This window comes from Furipterus horrens, unplaced genomic scaffold (genome assembly GCF_987537825.1).
Source record: "Furipterus horrens unplaced genomic scaffold, mFurHor1.1.pri manual_scaffold_10, whole genome shotgun sequence".
NCBI classification, from domain to species: domain Eukaryota; kingdom Metazoa; phylum Chordata; class Mammalia; order Chiroptera; family Furipteridae; genus Furipterus; species Furipterus horrens.
The window spans coordinates 51403307-51416094 of NW_028327180.1; the positions used below are offsets into that span (position 1 = coordinate 51403307).

At 54.2% G+C, this 12788-nt stretch overlaps 1 protein-coding gene and 1 long non-coding RNA gene across 3 annotated transcripts in view; one reads left to right on the top strand and one right to left on the bottom strand.

Moving 5' to 3' along the window:
- The window catches only part of LOC150000206 (uncharacterized), a 49675-nt gene that overhangs the window by 34207 nt on the left and 2680 nt on the right, over positions 1-12788 (top strand). Inside the window, exon 4 of one of the 2 annotated variants that reach the window (XR_016513689.1) lies at positions 9285-9361. The exons of the other annotated variant lie outside the window; for it this stretch is intronic. This is a non-coding gene — a long non-coding RNA (uncharacterized LOC150000206). The remainder of the gene's footprint in view (positions 1-9284; positions 9362-12788) is intronic. 2 annotated transcript variants of the gene reach the window in all.
- Positions 1-12788, bottom strand: part of PEBP4 (phosphatidylethanolamine binding protein 4) — a 195668-nt gene that overhangs the window by 18079 nt on the left and 164801 nt on the right. The gene's annotated exons all lie outside the window — the stretch shown is intronic.

Here is a 12788-nt window from a genome sequence, read left to right on the forward strand (position 1 = left end):
GGTACTTGGGCTGCCTGACCTCCGAAGCGGAGGGTCAGCTGCACGTTTCCCTGAGTTTGAGGGAGATGATTTAATCTCTTTACCCACCTCTTCTTCCCATCAGGACAGGAGGGTTTAATCACTTCTGCCTAGCCACCCACTCCAGTCAGTGGGCAGTTCCACTTCTTGATCTCTTGGGGGGGGGGGGCATCAAAAGAGTCCTAAAATTGAAAGGTGAGGTACAGAAAGACCTCGCAGAGATGAGGGAGAGTGGAGGGATATATGAGCAAAACAGAGCACTGGAGGGGAGGGGATGGCAGGTTGAAAAAACAGTGAAAAACAGAAAAGAGTTCTGGGCTCCATGACACTGGCATCGAACGAAGATGCTCCTTGCTGTCTTGCACAGCTGCCTGCAAACTGCCAAGTGGCAAAGGCATAGGATTGGAAAGTGCCACCCAGCAGTCTGTGTCCTGCAATTAGCAAGGGCTAAGTGACGGGAAGGCACTGACAGCTCCTGGGCTCCCAGAGTCCAGCGCCAGCCTAGAGAGCCCAGCATGGACACGCGCCCGCTCCAAGGGAAAGGCTGTGCGCCATTCATCTTAGGCCTTTGCCTTTGTGCCCCAGGGCCAGGGGAAGAAGGGCCAGCCACCGCGGTGGGTGGTATGGAGTCCATAGGAAGTGCTGAGCAGGAGGCACAGACCTGTGCCCTCCTGGGAGCTTCTGGACTCCAGGATGTAGGATGGCCAATTATTCTGTGCACCAGTTTCCCTCAGGAAGTGTTAACATCCAAAGCCTGATAGGCCTCTTCCTGGCACCCTTACGGGCAGTGGGAGCTGTGTGTGAATATCATTTTTAGAATACACCAATGATGGCCAGCAGATTCTGCTATCCTGGCACTGACTGGCAATAGGACTTGTGTGTTTTGATTTCTAGTTTGGCTTCAATAGGTTGGGGTGTGGTGTGACTGAGGGGGAATGATCTGCTTTCTGGAGTAAGTAGTTACCCCAATGGGGGTGGGGGTGAGGCTTCACCCAGGGCTTCACCACACTCCATGACGCTGGGTTAAGAGATTTCCCAAGGCCAAGGTTGTCTGCAGCTTAAAAAGCACAAGCTGTCTAGGCCCTTTGTTCCAGGCCATGTGGAAGTGCATGTGGTTCTTAAGTAAGTCATGCTGTCTTGCACCTGCGAGTATGTGATAACATCTGGCAGAGACTTGGCCCCAAGGAATACTGGCTGGGGAGAAGGTACATAAGAGAATCAGTGAACCAGAAGGCCTGTGTTGGAGATAGAAATACAAACGAGACACGTTTTACGGCATCGAGGATCTCATGGTCTAGTGGGACAGGTAAATCAACAAAGAAATAACTATCACAGGCCTAAATCATTTTAGTCTATAGAGAATGTTGGAGGAAGATAGAGTAAGGAAGTTGTAAGTGCTTAGGGGTAGTAATCAGGCAGAGCTGTCAAAAGGAGGCTGTATGTTCTACCTGGACCTTGAAGGATGTGCAGGAGTTTTTCAGCTTTCCAGTGGACAAGATAGGGGAGGGGAAGGGCAGCTTGCATTGAGAAAACTGCATTAGCAATATGTAAGTACGTAAACAGGCTTGAAAAGAACGCTTGGGTCTGGAAGGAGCTTAAGGCTGGAAATGTGGGCTGGGATTAGGCGTGAATGGAAGGCAATGCTTCTGATTGCTGAGACTTAAAGCTATCAACTACTTAAACTTTGGGTCTATAGACCCTGGACAAGATCTTCTATTTTCTGATGGCCCCAGGAGGGTCCTTGGAAGGGGCTGGTGGAGCTGCCTCTCTGGTCAAGAAAGGGTCTGGGTGGGGCCAGAGCAGGTGAATCTGGGATCCCTGCACCCCCAAACCTCTCTTTTACAAACTAACTTTTTTTTTCAGGTCATTAAAGTACTGTATGTTTATTGTAAAAAAAAAAAAAAAATTAAGACATAGAAAAAAACTAGCAGGAAAAAGAATCCCCTAGACCATTCCACAGAGCGGTAACTGCCTTGAGAACACATGACTCTTGTTTGCGTCCAGGTCCCAATGCTTTCTGTTGCATGGGTGCCCGCTTCCAGCCCCTGTCCCCGCTGTAGCCGGCGTTGGTTGGACTCCCATCTGACCTCCTGCTTGGGGAAACGTGCCTGAGTTACTTTAAGTGTCTGAAGCTCAGAGACTAGTTTGGATCTCAGGAGATGGCCGACCCACGCCTCTTTGACCCTTGCCACATAGGGGTCACCCATTCTCTGATTGTGGCTCCAAGGCAGAGCTAGGAGGAGGATGGGGAGGAAAAAAAGGAATGAAGAACACAATGCGACAGTACCCTCCGCGGTCCTGGGATCTGTCTCTTGCTTCAACAGGGTTTGGACGGAACAGACCTAGGGTCGCGTTTTCTTTTCACGTATCCTCCATCTTTTTTAGTCACCATCTTTGGAACCACCTCAGCGATCCTCAGCCTCCGAGACCAGCCAACACCGTTTTTTTGGCCTTAAATCTTCATTGCCGAACGACCATGACCTCCCAAGTTCGTCAGAATTATTCCACTGAGGCGGAGGCCGCCGTCAACCGCCTGGCCAACCTGCATCTGCGGGCCTCCTACACCTACCTCTCTCTGGGCTTCTTTTTCGACCGGGACGATGTGGCTCTGCCCGGCGTGGGGCACTTTTTCCGAGAGTTGGCCGAGGAGAAACGCGAGGGCGCCGAGCGTCTCTTAAAGCTGCAAAACCAGCGCGGTGGCCGCATTCTCTTCCAGGATGTGGTGAAACCTCCCCAAGATGAGTGGGGTAAAACCCAGGACGCCATGGAAGCCGCCTTGGCCTTGGAGAAGAACCTGAACCAGGCCCTTTTGGATCTTCATGCCCTGGGTTCTGCCCGCATAGACCCTCATCTCTGTGACTTCCTGGAGAACCATTTCCTGGATGAGGAGGTGAAGATCATCAAGAAGATGGGCGACCACCTGACTAACATCCGCCGGCTGGCCAGCCCCCAGGCTGGGATGGGCGAGTATCTCTTCGAAAGGCTCACCCTCAAGCACGACTAGGAAGGAAGCCTCCTTTGGAGCCCAGAGGCCTTTGAGGGGGCCCCTCTGCATTTCCCTGGTGTCTGCCTTTTGCCTGAGTCTCTCCCTGAAACGACTAGACACCCCCTTAACCACCCTGGAGCCCTCTCCTGTGCATTGGACCAAATGGAAACAATAAAGCTTTTTGAAGCAAAAAAAAAAAGAACACAATGCATGGTCTTACTAAACCTGTCCCATTTAGAAATAGATAAGAAATATTAAGATAGGTTGAGAGCAAGGATCATGAGTTAATAGCTAAGTATAATTATTATGGATCAAATGTCAGTTTAGACTAAAGGCTGCCATTTCTAGATACGAGGAACAAAAGCCAAAGCCTTTAGTGTCAACAACAGTTTGCTGGAATGCCTCATTTATCTGGAGTCCTGCAGGGAGTTGGACATACTTCATAAACACACTTCCTTGATCTCTTGAATCTTATACTTTAGCCCCCCAATGCCTTTATTCTCAACAGTTTCGGATAATGATCTTATTGAAACACTAGTTCATGTCTTAAACACACATGGCAAAAATCTCCTATCATTTTAAACACCTTTGTGGTTGTCACAGGTTTTGCCCTCTGCTACGACACCAGGCAATGGTGAAAAACAAATAAAAAGAATGGCCATTCAGGCTTCTGCCTGCTCAGCCCTCCTTAGGAGCCAGTCATTTAATATTCATGTAGCAGTGTTAGTACCTAAAGAAAGGGGAATCACCTCTGCAGCAGGCATGTGGCATTCAGCAGCTGGACACAAGTTAGCTTGCCTTGGTCCCTGTCTTCCAGGACATTTTTTAGCTAAGCTAAGTGATGCTCAGGAGCCCCTACACTGGGAGGGCAGAGGCCTGCTGCCCTTGGACAGTACTGTGCTTCGTGGTCTGGTTTCTGGCAGCTGCAAGGACTGGGGAAATTTAGTTGAAGCAGCCCCACTTTATTAGGGACGGGGCTGTTAACACAGCCATCAGAAAGGGCAGCCTGGGCTCCAGTCCAATGTCATTACCAATTAGCGACATGACTTTGAGCAAGACACTGAATGTCATGGTGCCTCAGTTTCTGTACCTATAAAGTGGCAACGATAATGATACCTTCCCTGGTTCCCTCTGAGTTGCTGCAAAGATGAAACTAGGAAATGAAATATTCTAAAGTCCCACAGTGCCGTCCAAGTGTAGGGTCGTTATGGCTCCCCTTCCCAGCGCTCAGCGGAGGAAGGAGGGGGCGTGGTGGCCAGAACTCATCCTGCGAGATTTCGTGTGCTGTGATGGGCCTAGGAGTCTCCTGGCAGGGTCACCCTCGTGAGGCTAATGGCTGTGCCGTGGGCTTGGAGGTTACTGAGCTGTGAATGTGGGGCCTGTCCCGCTGGGTCTGCACTCACCCAGCGTGCATGGAGTGCACGGCACATAATGTTTATTAATAGGCCTTGATGAGGGGCATTAATGTCTCCTAATGACACCATCTGAGCCCAGCCTCCTTCCTTCTCTTGCTCCTTGCTCCTTTCTCTTCCCCCTTCCCCAAGGCGCGCGCGCGCGCACACACACACACACACACACATTCATAGACACTGAGTGACAGACACAGGCGGCCCAGAGGATAGTGAGGAGAGAGAGCCTTTGGAGAAGGAGGGGAGTCCATGGGGTCCAGCCGTGGGGGTCAGACAGAGGATCCTGGGCCCAGGAGGAAGGAGGACGCTGCTGGCTCTGCTGTCAGGTGGAAACTTGGCCAGAAACTGCTCGTGATAGGAGCAAGGGAAACAAAACAGTGGCGAGGCTTTTCCAAAACTGGGGGAAGGCTTGGGAGTGGCAGGGGTGAGGTAGGAGCAGCTGGAGCTGGAGGCCCGGGCTCCTTGAAAGGAGAAGGAGGGAAGGAGACCAAGGCCGCTGCTCACTGACCACTGGGTCTGGGGGGGCAGCGGCAGAGGGGAGAGCCAGAGAAGGGGAGAGCAGTGAGTTACATGCTCACAGGTAAACACACACTCTCATATAATGCTCACATGAGCTCACACTCATGCTCATGTGTACACATGCACAACACATATGCACACACGTTCACAAATGCACATAGTTACACACAGCCATACAGCTATGCATGCATGCTCGCTCACACACATGCGCGTTTATAACACCATACGCTCACACAATGCTCGCATGAGCTCACACTCTCGCTCATGCACGCACACACACATGTTCACAAATGTGCATGTTCACACATGGCCCCAGACTTATGCACACATACTCATACACACATGTACTCATGACTCAATATGTACAATGATCACACATGTGCTCTCACAAATCCTCACATACATGTGCTCACGCATGTATACATTTGCATGCACACATACACGTGCATACTCACACACTCACTCATGCACACATTCATGTACTCACACACTCAAACATACAGTCATACACACTCACATATATACTGACATAGACACACAAGATACAGACATATTGGCTCATACGCACTCACTCATATGCATCACACACTTATTCACACACACACACACACACACACATACACACGCACTCTCTCCCAGGTAGCCTTTCCTTGGCGGCCCAGTCAGGGCTGGACCTGGCAAGAGGAGCAGGGTGAGGGGCATTGGGAAAAGGTCAGTGGTGAGGCCGAGGACCGGGCCATGGGGTTTGTCAGAGCAGGTGTGGGAAGGAATCTCCAGGCCTCTGGCGGGAGCCCAGGTCGGAGATGACTAGTTAGGACTGAGGCCTGTGAGTAAGAATTGAGCTGGTTTGTTACCCTCCTATACTCTGAGCGCCAACAGCAGGGATGTGGGAGGAAGGGGAGCCTCGGTGGGAGCTGGAAGTGGTTGTCACCCAGCCCAACCCTCGCTGCTCTGCAACCTGGTGCTCCTCCCTGTGTGGTAGCAGGAGGCTGCAGGCTGGCCTGCTTTTCTCTCCTTGAAGCTGCAAGAACCATCAGGAAATGTGTGCAGCTGACCCCCCACCCCCAAACACACCTCACCCCCCCCACAAAGCAGGGCTTGGGAAATCATGACCCAAGAGGAGGGGCTGCAGGGCTGCCTCCTCAGGCCTGGCTCTGTCACCTTCGTCGCTCACCTCCAGCATGCAGCCTTTCTGGCTGGGCACTGCAGCTCCAGGAGGGGAGAACAGGAGGAACTGGGGAGGACCCATCCACTGAGAGGAGGCCAACTGACCAGCTCTTGGTTCCTCAACTTAGCTGGACCTGGGGGTCCCAGCAGCCCCCTAGGGCCCTCCTGGCCTGGGGAGTAGTACCCCAGGGCTATGAATGGTCAAGGGGTACTGTTGGCTGGACTTTCTGGTGGGGAGGGGGCTGGGAGAGCTATATGGGGTCCCTCCAGGTTCTATGGAGTAGGGACACCTACACCCCCCCTGCTTCTCAGAGTGCCTGCTCAGTGGTCTCCTCTGGCTCTGCCCTACTGAACTTTTCATCTCTCTTTTTGCCAAAGAGTTGCCCCTCAGCCTCCCACCCTGTCCCACCCTGTTGTCCACTGCCAACCAGGAAGTGGCCAACTGCCTCTGGATTACTCTGCCCTCTTGCATACCATCTATGAGATGCGGGTAGTCCTGGGGGACCCAGGCCACAAAGGCTGTGGGAGGGGGAGTGGGTAGGGGGGGAATGGAGCAGGGAGGGGAGCCCAGCCACGGAGAGCCCGTGCATGGCCCCCTTGGGGGAAGCTGGCAGTAGTGGAGGGGGTGGGGTCAGGCGCCTGGGCTCTGTCCTCTGGTTTGTCTCCCTCCTTTGCCCTTTTTTAGGTTCCCACACACAACTGTAGCGAGAAGGTAAAGCATAATCCATACTTTTGGGCATTCTTTCTCCTTGTCCACCAAGAAGGCCTGGGGCTGCCTTGTGAAAAGGAAGAAGAAAGGAAGGAAGGAAGGAAGGAAGGAAGGAAGGAAGGAAGGAAGGAAGGAAGGAAAGAAAGAAATGAGGGAGGGAGGGAGGGAGGAGAGATACTTTCTGGAAGAAAGGTTAGGAATCCTGAATCTTGAGCTAGGAATGATACTGGCAAGATTTGAAGGCTCTGTGAAACCCTGTGCTCCTTAGCAAGTGTGACAATAAGGAGAAACACTCAAAATCTCATTCCAACCACCTCTTGCTCTCTTCAGAGCCCCTTGCTCCTCTGAGCAGCAGCAGATGGGAACTCTTTAGAGATGCAGAATCTAGGGCTCCACCCCAGGCCTCATAAATTAGCTTTTCCCTTTTAACCAGCCCCTGAGGGCACTCACATGCCCTTTAATGTCTGAGAGCTCAGCCCAGGGTCCCGCTCTCTGGCCCCCAGGGTCTCTGCATGGGGCAGCTCCTCATCCAACCTGTGGTGGCGGCAGTGGTTGGACCATCTTAGCTCTTGGCCCTGACCGTGTACCTTTTCAGGTCTGTTTCAGGCTCTGGAGTGCCCTTGGCATCACCCTTCCTGGGATGGGACGTGGCTGACCTCTAGGTCCCGAGGTGACTCCAGCTCCTGAGTTAGATTATTTGGACTGGCCAGGCTCCTGGTCTGAGGAGGTTGGGGCTTGGCCAAGACTGGGAGCCACCAGTACTGGTGCACCCATCCTCTCCCCTGCAACCTTCTTGGAGCTGTGAAAAGCACCCCAGATCACTGACTTGGCATTACTCCCTGTCTAACACTCCTGAGTTTCTGGAGGTGGGCAAGGCAGCCACGCCCACTGGGGGAACCTAAGTGGCCACAGCTGGATGCACTACTTATAGGCGTCCTAGGGGGTGCTAACGCACCCATTGGTACTACCCCCATGGTTCCCCCGCCCCCATTATGCTCTGCACTCCCAACCCTTTTCAAGGAGGGAAGGGGTCACTCCCCAGGAGTGCAGGGACTTGGGAAAGGAGGAGGTTAGAGAGCATGGCTCTTCCTTGTAGCCTGCAGTCTAGAGGAGGGCATGTGAGGTGGCTTAGAATTGGGGGTCAGGGTCTGCTCTAGGGTCCTGGTCCCAGCAGGAGACCTGCAGCCAAGTGGCAACCTCAGTTTTCTCTCCTTAGAGATGTCTCAGCAAAGCTGCCGTCCTGACAAGCTGCCAGTCTGCACTCACGGTCCTGGGCTGTGCTAGGGCCTGTGTGGTGGGTCTTCATGCCCCTGCCTGCCCGCTCATTAGTCTGAGCCAAGAGAGCCATGACTGTGGCCCACTGGCAGTCTGCTGGGGTCCAGGGCCACACAGACGTCGCCGGAACCGGGCATGCTCTCCTTCGGCTGTGTCACCTTTTACAGTGCCCGGCAGGCAGATGCCAATCTGGGGAGCTTGGTAATTATGGTGAGAAAACAACCGAGACCGAGCTCAGTAAACTCCACCCTGACCTCAGAGTTGGCCCACCCTTCCCTGGAATGCTTGGGGACTGACATAACCCCAGGGAGAGGGAGACTGACCCGCAGCCCTCTCCGCAAGGCCAGCGGACCCTGGGTCACCGCACTGCTCCTTTAGTGGGTGGTCATCTATTAAGAGCCACTCAGCTGAGACCCAGAGGCCAATGGGAAGGTGTGTGTGCCCAGGTCTCTGGCTGCCTCTTGGCGGGTCGGGGCTGGGCTGGGGACAGTGCAGTGCTTGGCTTCCAGCCCCACGGGGATTGGATCGTTATCTTGAAGTGTGTTGAAACGGGCCTTTGCACAACCTTGAGGAGGGCCCAGCATTTCCAGGTGACAGTGCCCAAGGCTGTGAGGAGATGGGAAAAAAGGGGACAGGGTGACAGCAGGGAAGAAGCCCAAAGGGGTCAAGGGTCTGTGGCCTTGGGCTCCGCAGGTGCTGACTTCCCAGGCTTAGGGGCTGGGTTTCTGACTGCCTCCTTTAGCCCCCACCCATGTGGCTGGCCCTCTGAGGCCTTCTACCCTAGGGTTCGGGATCCTAGGCTGCCGAGCCCACCCCTAGGGTCTGGACGCCCCTTGGAGGCAAGAGAAACTTCTTGCCAGAACTTTTAGTTGTGAGCAGTGAATTGCGCTGGCATCCTGGGTTGCAGTGCACAAGCAAGGGGCTTTTAATGAATGCAAATGATAGCTGATTAATCTGCCAGCTCCGAGTCCTGCTCCTCTCTGTGGGGTCTGCCCACGCTCCATTCAGCTTCCGTGGACTGCACCAGCGGGGTGAGCACCAACCTATTACTCCTGAGGCTTCCAGCCCTAATGGGGGAGAGGGTGAGCCCCGCCCCTCCTCTGCCTCCCGAGCCTGCGGTCCGTCACACATGAGGGGCTGGCTCTGGAGGAGTGGGCTTGCCCCCACTCACTTGACTCTGTCACTGGGTGCTCCCCTACAGGAAGGGGCCGATGGCAAGGACAGACAGCTCCAACTAGCTGCTCAGGGAGATTTGCGTGGAGGGATCACATTGAGGAGGTAAGTGCGGGCCCTGTCAGGAAGAGAAGCAGAACTCTCTTTGGGGGACAAACACCTCAGTTTCTACTGCAATAAAGAGGGGCCCAAGATCTCCCTGCAGCCTCTAATGACGGGGTTGGGGTGTAATGAATATCTGTGTGCTCATAAAACGGGCTAATGACCGCCCTCATTTAATGGACCCCTTTCATCCTCACCTGTTCCCAAACCAGGGGGGACCATCCTGGGGGCTGAGGCCAGAAGCCTGGTGGCAGCCGCGCACCCCAGCTATTAGGGGTAGGGGCCAGTTGGATCCTGAGCCCAAGGCCCCTGGGAGGCTGCCTTTCCTTCCTACATCTCTTATCTTTGTGAACCAGCCCAAGGAATTTAGTTCAATGGCTAAGCAGCCTTTGGAGGGATGGGGAGGGAGGAAGCACTTACACCCTGATTCTTTAGAGCAGTGTCAACACTTGTAACACGTGGCGGCAGCGGGGGCGAAAGATCATTTAGCAGCACTGGAGGCCCCACACCCCTGTCCTCTGCCCAGGACTGATAGGCACTCCCAGAGTCCTCCCAGCCTCAACTCAGACACCTGAGAAGCCCTAGACACGGGAGGGAGGGACTGGCCTGCTGAATCACCAGCAACACCTGTGTTTTGCTTGGGAGGTCTCCCGCTCACTGGGACTAGCCAAGCCTGACCCTGCTTGGTTGGCTTCCTGGAGCTCGGTGAGCTCACAGCCCGGGGTGTTGTGGCTGCAGGCCAGGGTGACTTGCACTGCCGGGAGGAGTTTTTTAAAAGAGATACTTGCCCCTCTGTTCCCAGGATTAACTCAACGAGAGACTCAAGTTGTTCCTTGAGCCTCCCCCCACCCCTGGCCTCCTCAATCTGTTTGTAGAAATTGGTCAGGGGAACATGAGATCACTTGGGATACAAATGTGTAGAGGAAATAAACAATCTGCTTGCCATGGACATTGCAGGGGGTCTTGGTGACTGGTAGTCTCCAAAGGAGGTGGGATGGGCAGAATCAGAGTCCCCAGGCACCTGAGGATGGACAGGCAGCCTGGTTTGCTTTCTCTGAAGTTCTGGAACTGCCTAACTATGGCATTCTGGTCAGAGCTTGGGCAGCAGCCATGGGCCACCATGACAGAGTCTGCCAGCGGCAAGAAACTCATTAATGAGTCAGACTGTGGCCTCCGTGTTCCCACTGGGCCACCTGCAGATAAATGGGGTCCCAAGAACGCAGGTTCCTGTGTCCCTAACCAGCCTGCCACCTTCCTCCCCTCAGAGGTGACCGCCCCCTTACCATGGAGGGCGGAAAAAGCCCTGCCCTGGATCCCACTTGGCCTCTCTGCTGGGACACTCAGGGAGGCGAAGGTTTAAATCCTAGGTTTGGGCAAGTGGGAAGCCACAGGGGAGGCGAGTCACTCTGAGGTGGTGTCCTGGGCATCAGAGAGTCACAGCCCCCATCCTAGGCACATGGCAGGTGTTCATTACTCTCAGGGCAGCTCAGGCACTTTCACCTCCTGTGTCACTTAATTCTCCTTCCCAAGCTGGCAGAAAGGACAGAGCTGATCACCCCCAGTTTGCGGGTGGGGATGCAGACCATGAGAAGTTAAGTGACTTGCCCCAGGTCCGAGTCCCACCCATGGCGCTGTGGGAACGGATGCAGGTGCGCAGGCCCTGGTCTCAGCCTCCGACTCACAGGACAGGGTGTTTTGGCCCGGCCTCGCAACAAAGAAGGCTGTGCTAAGGACATCCATTCTAAAGAGAGGAGGTGATTTCCTTCCCCTTTGCGGGCATTTCTCGGGTGTCCAGCTGTGCTCAAACTGGGCTAGAAGATCAGCCTAGAGCTTCCTAAGTCGTGCCCAGGCCTGGGGGCAGGTAGCTTTTCAGGCAGGGATGGGCAGAGTTCTCCAGCACCCTCCTGACTTAGAGGCCCCTGAGTGTCACGGGGGAGGCCCAGAGGGGTCATAGGTGGTGAGGAGGCAACACTTCACCAGCTTGGGGTCCCTGCAGAGACATCGGTGACCTGGCGGGGAGGAGGGCCCTGGAGGGACATGGGGTGGACAGGGGACTCAGGGAGGGCTGGGTCCCAGCAGGGAGAGTTTTTACCACCTGAGGCTGAGGGCGCTCCTCAGGGCCCTCGTCAGCTGGACCTATGAGAGCTGAGGTCCCTCAGGAGCTTGGCTATATATTTTCTCAGCCTCGAATGCCCTTCTCTGACTTTCCTGATCCTTCCTATCTGGTTCACACTCCTCTTGGGCTATGATGCCTTCCCCAGGGCCCTCTCCCTTGCTGTTTCCTTCCTCACGCTCTGCTTGGCTCTGTGGTGGTGCAAACCCCACCTGACCTAGAACTATAGCTACTTGCTCTTCTGTCCTCGGCCCTGAGCTCCTCTGGGGCACTTTGTCCCCATCCTTCTCCACCTCCTGCTCACAGTAAGTGCCCTGGGGCAGAGGGGACGTCCCTGAGATCGGCAACCACTAGCACCTTTGGTCATCGCCATGTCCTGCGAGGCAGGAAACAGAGGCTAAGGGAGGGCAGCAACTTGTCAGGTCATTAGGTAGCAGAACTGGAATTAAACCCAGGTATTCTGACTTCAGACATGATGCTCTTTGCCCAGCTCAGTGCTGTCTCTCAAATGTTCCTGTAAAAATAAAAACAAAACCCAACTTAAAAAAAAAACAAAAAACAAAAACGTTTATGTAGAAGAATGTAGGAGAAAGTGGCAAAATGGATTCTGTGTCTATGGACTTGAACCAAGATGTTTGTTCCCTTGCTTGAAAGCACCCAACTTGTAACAGGAGAAGAGTCTCATTTCACTAGATTCAGCTCCCTCCCTTCCTTCCTTTGGTCCAACAGCATTTTTGCTGCAGTGTATTGTGAAGGGGCCACAGAGTCACCGTCATTAGCTGTGTCCTCCCGTTGGAAGGAGCTCAACTGTGGAGCTTCTGGGGAATGAGAGAGCCCTGGGCACAATGACGGTTAGTCTGGGTACAGGCTGGAATCTTTATGTCTGGGAAATGACCAGATGCTGCATCTGTGGCCCCTGGCTGTGGGCCTGTGGTTCTGTTTTCTGGCCCTCTTGGAGTAGGGTCGGGGGACAGTGCCAGGCCCCCACCCCTGCCCTGGGAACAGTCGGTCAGATCTTGGGCACAGGGAAAAGCCACAAGATTCCCCTGCCCTTTCTTCTCCTTCTGTCTTCTTCCAGCCTTTTTCCTTTCTGCAGGCCCTTCCCCTTCACTCCTCTTTCTCCTCCCTTCTCTCCTTCACATGTACCCCAGCCACACATCAGGGAGCAGTCCCTTCGGACCACAGGCCCCTCCCACTCCCAGGCTGCCTCCTCCCCCAGCACAACATTCTGTGATGATGGGGATGGTCTGGCCCTGGGCTGGCCACACGTGGCTGTTGTTGAGCACTTCAGTGTAGCTACTGCTGCTGAGCAACCAC